Here is a 10,282-nt window from a genome sequence, read left to right as displayed (position 1 = left end):
GGGATCCTTCTTGACGGATCTGACAATCATAGAATCCTCTCTAGAAGTGGTGGAACGCGGTCTTCCACCTTTGTTATCTGCTGCCAACTTCCCCGTAGAACGATATTTAGAACATAGTCTTGATACGGTCCATTTTTTCACGCGATATTTATCACAAATACTTTTTTGTGACATTCCACCTACGTAATCGCCAATAATTTTCTTTCTTAGTTCCAATCCAAGACTGTCGGGAGTCATTTTTGCACTTGAATTCATAAAAATAATAAAAATAAATAATCCCACTTCTCAAGGGTTACTGTGTTACATTTACTTTGTGATGATACAATAATGCTCTGTGGAACACAATGTCTTGGTTGGATGTGGACTGTATTGATGTAATGAAACGCTTGTTGTATTTCTTTTCTTGTATTGATGTTCTTCGATAAAACACTTTGATAAAACTCACTTCGATAAACTGTCTTGATAATACTGACTGATTGACTTCCATATACTGACTGAATTACATGTCGATTTACATGTCTCTTATATAGTAAAATGAACCTGTGTGAACCTGTTCTCGAAGATTCTAAATACTTCTTTTCGATGCTTCTGGAAGCTTCTGGATGCGTCTGAATGCTTCTGAATGTTTCTGGATATTTCTGGATGCTACTGGATGCTTCCAGATGCTTCTTTCGGAAACTTCTGGAAGCTTCTGCATGCTTCTGGAAACTTCTGGATACTTCCTTCAATTATTAAAAAATTTCCGTGACGTTGACACGGAACAGTCCTAAGAAAATGAAACAAGCCAAAAAAGTTGCACTTGTTTTGTCCGCTGAAAAATGGCACTTGTCAACGAAATTCTGCCTGTGTGCTGTCACCTGTCAGTTGATTGCTCATGTCATGGCATGCTATGACTCCAGACTCCTGAACTGTGTGCTGTGGTAGTATAGTTCGTTTCGTTTTTAAGACATGTAAAATTAGGAACACTTTTTAGCATTGTTCGATGTTTGTTGCAAATGTTTTGTCCAATACTGTATATATATATATATATATATATATATATATATATATATATATATATATATATATATATATATATATATATATATATATATATATATATATATATATATATATATATACAGTCAGATCAGGTTATCTTGCTACTGGTAACATGTAACCCAGTACAATCTGCTTCATGTCCTGCTGCCTTGAAGGATACGCCTTTTTAGGCAAAGGCTAGGAGATGCCAACTCCGATTTAAAACACCCCTGCCTTGGGGCTCTTGGTTGAGTAAAGGCTAGAGATGGTGTCTCGATAAAAATACTCATCTTGGGCAGATGTTAAATGCACCCGGCTACTGTCTTGTAGAAGGCCTCCTAGGCAAAGACTTAAGGGATAAACAGATTCTATCTGTTGATAAGCCTCGCACCCTTTCTTCATTTATTAGGCTGGCGCGGATGTATTTTTAATACATTGTTTCCAGTTTAGGATGTTCAATGCTGGATCTTCTTGACTCATAGGTTTTGGTTGTGTCTCTGTTTTTATGACTAGGCAACACATTCTATTATCTCCTAATGAGGGTACAGCTCTAAAACTCAGTTTTATGGTTCTGAGGCCGGCTGGTAGTCAGGTTTCCCGAACACTGTGGTAGCTCCCAGAGAGGCTGATTCCATCAACAGCTGAAAAATATCAAAGTATTAACAGTGCCATGTTGCGCATGGATGGTGTCCCTGTTTGTACTTTTGGTGTGCATTGCGGAGGCCACATTTGAAGCCCTTTGTTACGGGTTAGGGTTTATTAGTAGTAATGAGGCAATTGCTTGGGCTATTAAACGGTGTTCTGAGTACTATCTATGCTTTGAGTCAAGTTCTTCAATCTAATTTAAAAATGAATAAAGTACCAAAAACTATAAAACACAAAAAACCATCATCATCACCAAGTTCTCTAAACCTATCATTCACTAATATTCGTGGTCTTCGAAGTAACTTTTATTCTGTTGAGTCTTATCTCTTGCAAAGTTCACCAGACCTACTTGCTCTTTGTGAACTAACTTGAGAGTCTCATCTTGTGATCTTAGTGTTGATGGTTATCTTCCTCTAATTCGTAAAGACTCCAATAGTCACATGTCTTGTTTCTGATCCTAGTCAGTGCTCAGTTTTTCCACATTCACCCTTAGGTTCTTCTGATCACAGTTTGATCTCTCTAAAACTAATATCTCATTCTTCTTCATCACCTGAATCCCTCTTTTATCGAACCTCTTACAACTACAGTAAAGCTGACTGGGATTCTTTCCGTGATTTTCTTCGTGATGGCCCTTGGGTAGAAATCTTTCGTCTTCCTGCTGAGAAATGTGCTTCTTACATAACCTCGTGGATTCAGGCTGGCATGGAATCTCTTATTCCCTCTCGACAATTCCAGGTCAAGCCTCACTCTTCTCCATGGTTTTCCTCACACTGTGCAGTTTTCCTCACACTGCAGAAAACAGACGTCTGTTTATTACTGCTTGGAACAATTGTAAAAAGGTTTTGTCCAACGCCAAAACCCGCTATTCTTAGGTCATGAAATCACGTATCTCATCTCAACAATTAGGCTCTCGTGACTTCTGGAGAATCTTTAATAGTATCAATAATAAGTGCAAATCTATAATTCCACCTCTCTTGTATGGTTCAGACTTTGTCACCTCACCTAAAGACAAAGCTGAATTGTTTGCTAAAAACTTTTCATCAATATCATCTCTTGATTCCACTAGTTGCGTTCTACCTGATATTGCCAACAAACAGGTTGATCCATTGTTTGACATTCATATCACTCCAGCAACTGTATCTAAAGTGATTTTCTGTCTAGACTCTTCTACAGCTTGTGGCCCAGACAACATACCTGTTATTGTCTTGCAGAAGTGTTCTCCGGAGCTGTCGTCTATACTCTCAAAACTATTCAACAAGTGCTTATCAGAGTCTTGTTTTCCAGCTTGCTGGAAAGCGGCATCTGTTATCCCTATCTTCAAAAATTTTGGAGAGCGATCTGATTCGTCTAACTACCGTCCCATAAGTCTTCTTCCTATCATAAGCAAGATTTTTGAATCTTTAATTAACAAACACTTAATTTCTCATCTTGAATCTAATAACTTACTTTCTGACCATCAATATGGATTTCGAACTTCTCGTTCTACAGCTGATTTGCTAACAATAATAACTGACAGGTTTTATCGTGCATTAGATAAAGGTGGAGAGGTTAAGGCCATCGCTCTTGACATTTCAAAAGCTTTTGATTAAGTTTGGCATGCTGGTCTTCTCCATAAGCTATCTTCTTATGGTGTATCTGGTAACATCTTTAAGATCATTGAATCCTTCCTTTCCAATCGTAGCATAAAAGTTGTCCTCAATGGATAACACTCTTCTTCTTATTCTGTAACTTCAGGGGTTCCTCAAGGTTCTATCCTTGGCCCTATACTCTTTTTAAATTACATTAATGATTTTCCAGATATTCTCACATCTAAGGTGGCATTGTTTGCTGATGATACTACCACTTATTCTTGTCGTGATAAGAAACCATCACCCTCTGATTGCTTGGAGGGGGCATTTGAGCTTGAAAAGGATCTCACTTCTGCTACAGCATGGGGCTCACAGTGGCTGGTGAACTTTAATTCAGATAAAACTCAATTTTTTTCAGCCAATCGCTATCGCAATAATTTAGATCTTCCTATATTTATGAACGGTGATGTACTCGATGAGTCACCTACTCTTCATATTCTAGGATTAACTCTTACTTCCAATCTTTCTTGAAAACCATATATCAAATCAGTTGCAAAATTAGCATCTGCTAAGGTTGCATCTCTTTATCGAGCTCGTCACTTTCTTACTTCGGATTCTATTCTCTATCTTTATAAATCTCAAATCTGGCCTTGTATGGAATACTGTTGCCATATCTGGGGCGGATCTTCTAATGATGCCCTTTCTCTTTTAGACAAGGTGCAAAAACGCATTGTAAACATAGTTGGACCTGCTCTTGCAGCCAACCTCCAACCATTATCACATCGTCGTAATGTTGCTTCTCTTTCTCTTTTCTACAAATACTATAATGGGCACTGCTCTAAATAGCTAGCGTCTCTTGTGCCATCTACTAAAATTTATTCTCGTGTTACTCGTCATTCAGTTAAGTGTCATCCTTTTTCTGTGACTGTTCCTAAGTGCTCCAAAAACTCTTATTCCTCTAGTTTTTTTCCTCGAACATCGGTTCTTTGGAATTCGCTTCCTTCATCTTGCTTTCCTGATTCACATAATTTGCAATCTTTTAAGTCGTCTGTCAATCGCTATCTTGCTCTACAATCTTCATTTTTTCTCTTTCAGTAACTTCCAACTTTAATTAGTGGCTGCTTGCAACCTTGTTGGAAGCGAAGGTGTTTAAAAAAAAAAAAAATATATATATATATGAAACTATTATATGTATATATATATATATATATATATATATATATATATATATATATATATATATATATATATATATATATATATATATATATATATATATATATATACTATATATATATATATATATATATATATATATATATATATATATATATATATATATATATATATATATATATACATATACATGCATATATAAATATATATATATATATATATATATATATATATATATATATATATATATATATATATATGAAAATGTTATAAACAGAAATATTAAATTAAATTTTATTAACTGTTACTTATTCTTGTTTTGTTGTTTATATTAAAAAAACTTGCTTTTCAAAGGAAAGATATAATTTATATACTTTAATACCTATGGAGCTTTTTTTGTATTGAAAACGTAACTTGATTGTAACATAACAGTGAATTAAATTTATTTAACTATTGTCGGTAAATCAAATATAAAAATTAGTAATAATGATTTTTATGATAACAAATAGTGTTTAAACATAAATAAATTTCTAACATTTCTAGAAGGAACCTCTAAATTGTGTCACATAGACGTTGTGTCACACAGAGCTTGTGTCACACAGAGTTTGTGTTACACAGGCTTAGTTAATAGTCAAGGCAACTTTATGAAATTTTTCATTACAAGCTTTAACTCTGTTTACCTTGCAGTATAATACCTTCTAGCATTATTGCAGAGGGTAATTAATGACTAGCAGGTGCATAAAATGTTAATAGATTAAAATCTAACTAAATCTAAGATTTGATTTGAATATTAAATTTTAAAATCATACAAATTTAAATCATACAAACTTAAACTTAAATTTAAAAACCATAAAAAATTAAACAAGTATGATTTTAAAATGGTTAACAGAAAAAATGCATATTTTACATAACTATTAAATTTTAAATCCAAATCAAAATAACATCAAATTTTCAGATATCTTTGTACCGATTTTTTATTGGTTACACTAAATTAAACGAATCTTAAACTTCGTATTTATTTTGTTTTGATAAATAGCGTAAAGATTTTGCCCGCCCCCCCCCTCCCTATAACGGCTGATTTTTGCTTCACTTTTTCTTATACCAATTTACGGCAGTTAGACATCTAGTTATTCTTAATATACCATTGTTCATTCCATGCAACTTTTTAACAAACTTGAAAAAGCGTGTCGCAGAATTTGGCCAGTAAAATCTGGATTTACGCGTACCTAATGTAATGACTTTTTTATGGTTTTATAGCTTTAACTAGGATTATTCAAAATATGAATTATTGCTAAAAATCTTTTGAAAATTGAAAAAAAATTGTTTAAAACTAAGATTTAAAAATATTTGTAAAAGGGGTTCTCATTCAATTAATATAAAACATTACCCAGTGAGCACAAGATGTGTTTAAGATGTTTAAAACACGTATTTAAAAATGTTAATACACTTTTTAGACGCTTAAAACATTTGTTATGCTCACTGGGTAACGAAAATAATGCTAACATTTTGTAATTTTTGTCTGCATTTGTGCATTTTATCTCCATATTTATTTTAGGCAAACCCCCCTTTAGTATGTCAATAAAAAAGTATTATACGAAACTGTTTTGTTCTTTATTGCTGGGTTAAGGGTTAGAGTAAGGATTTCAATAAATGTTTTTGCGTAAAACGTTACTCGTTTTTTACGGACTTACTGAAAAGGGTGCCAGAAATACACATTCACCTAATCAAATTGAGTTATTGCAATATCAAATACCATTTGCATACTTTTTCCACGTGTAGAATGACTTTCTCCTCTGATATAACTTCGTTTATGAATAGTTTTAACTAAAATACTTCTGAATTAGTAAAAGAGTAAGCACCAAGTCGAATTTTTAAAAAAATCACAAAATCTATAAAAATTTAAAATCTTTAATAGATTTTTGAATTTATTTAAATTAATTAAAATACACAGAATATAATGATCAAAGGTAAACAATGAACGAAACTTAAACGTCCGCATAATTTTATTTGAAAGTTTTTGCAGACTTGCCTCTTTTAAAAATAGCGAATCAGATTGCGCCATTGAAGTGGCTATTCTGTGCCTAATGAGGGTTTGTAAAGTCGTACTCGGGAAACATATTTGAAATAAAAGTTATGTACAAAAAATAGGATAGAGTAAAAAGGAAACATACAACATTCATAAAAAAATATTAAAAAAACCTGGAGAATATCTTTACTTTTTATGTGGTATTTTTTTCTTAACTATTGCAATACCCCATAGTTATTTTTTATAAAATAGGGTAAATTAAAGGTCAATACAAATTTTTTTAAATTAACCCAGGGCTATAAAATTAAATTTTACTGTAAACCCAGGCTCAGGCAATTTTTCGTTTTGAGTTGGATTTTGCCTTTTCTTTGTCATAGTTTTTTTTATACCTTTACGTACTTAACTAGACCAGGATTTATAATTAAAAAAGTTATGGGATAATCACGGCTTTAAATAGAAAACGAAAATCAAAAATGACAAAAAAAATCATTTTCCGCATATTTTGAAGCATGATATTTGGACAAGGAAATTTTTTTTTTACAAATTTTATTAACTTTTTGTCTGAGCTAGCCAATAAATAATTATCAAGTTTAAAAATGCTTTTTGCATCATTTAGTAAATATTTCAAAAAATTTAGTCAAACTTTGACATCTAATATTAATATCAAATAACAGTTTATGAAAGAATTTCGCAGTTAAGCTTCAAGTATAAACAGCAACAACATATTAAAAAATTAGCAATTTTTAAGAGGGTCAATAAAAAAAAATTGGCGTTTTGATTTGATTTTTACAGAAAGTCGCGCTTAACTCTTCAAGCTCCTGATTTATTTATTTGTTAAAAGTAGTAATAGTACTTGAGTGGGTGCTTAAGTATCACCTTCAAAAAAAATGTTTAATTTACTAGATAAAAATAATTTATTCGATAAAAATTTACTAGATAAAAATATGTCATTGATATAAATTAAAAAAGACAACAAAGAGCCTAGAATAGATCCCTGAGAAACGCTGCAGCTAATGATTTCAAGAGGAGCGTAAGAATATTTGTAATATAAGGCTTGTTTCCGATTGTTTAGATAGCAAATAAATCATTTAAAATTTCTTTTTTTGTACCATAATTACTAACTTTGTATAAAAGGATCTCATGATTCACTGTATTGAAAGTCTTTCACAGATCGATAAATACTCCAAGTTTATACTGATTTTTGTCAATTTCATTCATGATTTCGTTAACTAATTCTATTACTGCACGCTCAGTTAAATGGCCAATTTTAAAATCCGTATTGGTTATTAAAAAGAATAAAATAATTTTAAGGGTATGTACAAAGTCTGTTATACATAATACGCTCTAGTACTTTTGAAAAGCAACGAAGTTTAAAGATAGATCTATATTTTGATAAAGTAGAATTATCTTTGCTTTTGATTATTGGGACGTGCTAGTTTCTAGGAAAAGCTCCACTTTTTAAAGAGAAATTAAAAACATACAGTAGAGGATATTAAATAACATCATAAACTTATTTAACCACCTAAGAGCCTATGTTATCAATACCCGGACTCTTTTCTGATTGTATTGTTTTAGAAGCATTTCAAAACTCATCAGAAGATAACTCATCACCATCAAGTTCGTCCATTTCTTTTAAAACTCATCAGAAGATAACTCATCACTATCAAGTTCGTCCATTTCTTTTAAATATAAATTTTTTATAATTAGCTTACTCTGACTCACAAGTCCTATAGGATTTTGGAACAATAAAATAAAAGACAAAACTTTGATAACTACAAACACTTTTTAACTTACGTATTTTAATTTAATGGGGTTCAAACATCAAATTTGTTTTGTTCCAAATTCTTATAGGATCCTATATAGGGTTGCCAGGCGTCGGGCTTTTATGGAGGTACTTCTTAGCGATTGCAATCCCCGTATCCCCAATTCCCGAAATCCCGGGATTCCGGCCTTTTTTATAATCCCGAGATTGTCTAACATCAATCCCGAAATTCTCTATGAGATCGAACAAAACAAAGCGTAATGAAAAAATATATAAAAATAACAACAATTTTTGCGTATCAATAAAATAATTTTTATTTAGTATAAAATGGTAAAAACTATTGTATTTTCAGTTGTACAATAAAATACGATATCGAAAAGGATTGATTTAGAGAAGCGCCTTTTTCTGCGTTTTAGTTTCCATTTGAACCCGTTGGTTACCGTATACACTATTTGTATACGGTAACCGTTGGTTACCGTATACAAATAGTGTATACGGTAACCAACGGTGAACCCGTTGGTTACCGTATACACTATTTAAAAATTGAATACGATGTGATTTAAATAATAGATTTGTAAGCAATGAAAAATATTGTTATAAAATGCTTGCTTGCAATACCCACACTTTGTATCATTATTAATTATGGTTTATATTTATTTAACAATGATTCGTTATATAATACAATTTAACGTTGATTTTAAAAAGTTATTACCACTTATAAAATATTCAAGTTAAATTAGTTAGATTTTTTAATACCATAGTTACTATTGTTAATAATTTTTAATAGCTTAGTTACTATTGTCAGTTTTTTTAAACTGAAAAAAAAGCGCGTTTCTTATAAGGTAGAATCTTAAAATTAAAAATTAAATCAGCATATCGTGTGTGGATTTAACAACTAAAAGTAACTCAGCTATTTGAAAATATTTTCTAAGGGATAAAAAAGGCCAAACAGCAATGTGTAAACTGCCAAACTGCAAGAAGATTTTAAAAATTGGTGGGGACTCCACAAAAAGACTTCATACACACATGTTGTCGGTGCATAATGTGAAGGTCGAAATTCCAACCCAACCTAATATTACCGGAGAACGCACACCAGATAAACCACCAAAATAGAAATCTAAACCACTAACAGAATACTTTTCAATTTATGAAAAGGAAGATAAAATACTTCGTGCTACACTTGCTCGTTTAACGGCGTCTGACGGGCTTTCATTTAATGTAATTTGTTCTTCAACAGACTTACGTGCCGCTCTAACTGCTATGGGATTCAGAAATCTACCAACATCAGTGAACACAATTCGTAATCATGTAGTAGAGTACAGCAAAAAAATAAGATTAGGTTTAGTTCATCAAATTGAAGTGCGCAAGAAAACGGAATTTAGTGTAGGAGAGAAATTTTCTTTTTTTTTTGATGAATGGACGTCACTTTGAAATCGTCGCTACATGAGTTTTAACGTTCATAGACAAAACTCTCAGTTCTGGAGTTTAGGTTTAGTGCGAATAACAGGTTCAATATCAGCAGAAAAGTGCATTGAACTAATAGAAAAAAAACCTAAAGACAATAGTCTTGATCTACACAGCGACATTGTGGCTATAATGACCAACGGAGCTAATGTTACGAAAAAAAGTTGGCAGATTGCTGCCTGCTAACCAACAATCATGTTTTGCCCACGGCATACAACTTGCGGTAATTGATGTTCTTTAAAAAAAGAGAGAACATAATGCAAAAAGACAATTCATTGAGGAAGATATGTTGGACTACAATCATGAAAATTGAAGACCTAAAATTGAACTAAATGAAGTTCATTATGGGTCAGTCATCAAAAAAGTACGCAAACTACTACTAAAATTTAGATGATCATCTACCAAGAACGATATCTTACAAAAATATATTAAGGCTGAATTTGGAAAACAACTGTTTTTAATAATGGACTGCAAGACACGGTGGAGCAGCCTTCTGTTAACGATTAAACAGTTTTACAAAGTAAAAAATTGTATACAAAAATTATTAATTGATATTTACCCAGTGCAAGATAATTCTATAGCTCTGTCACTTGATGAAGTGACAATATTATCAGAGATTAT

Source organism: Hydra vulgaris, chromosome 05, assembly GCF_038396675.1.
Source record: "Hydra vulgaris chromosome 05, alternate assembly HydraT2T_AEP".
Taxonomy (NCBI): domain Eukaryota; kingdom Metazoa; phylum Cnidaria; class Hydrozoa; order Anthoathecata; family Hydridae; genus Hydra; species Hydra vulgaris.
Note: the sequence above shows the minus strand (reverse complement) of the source record.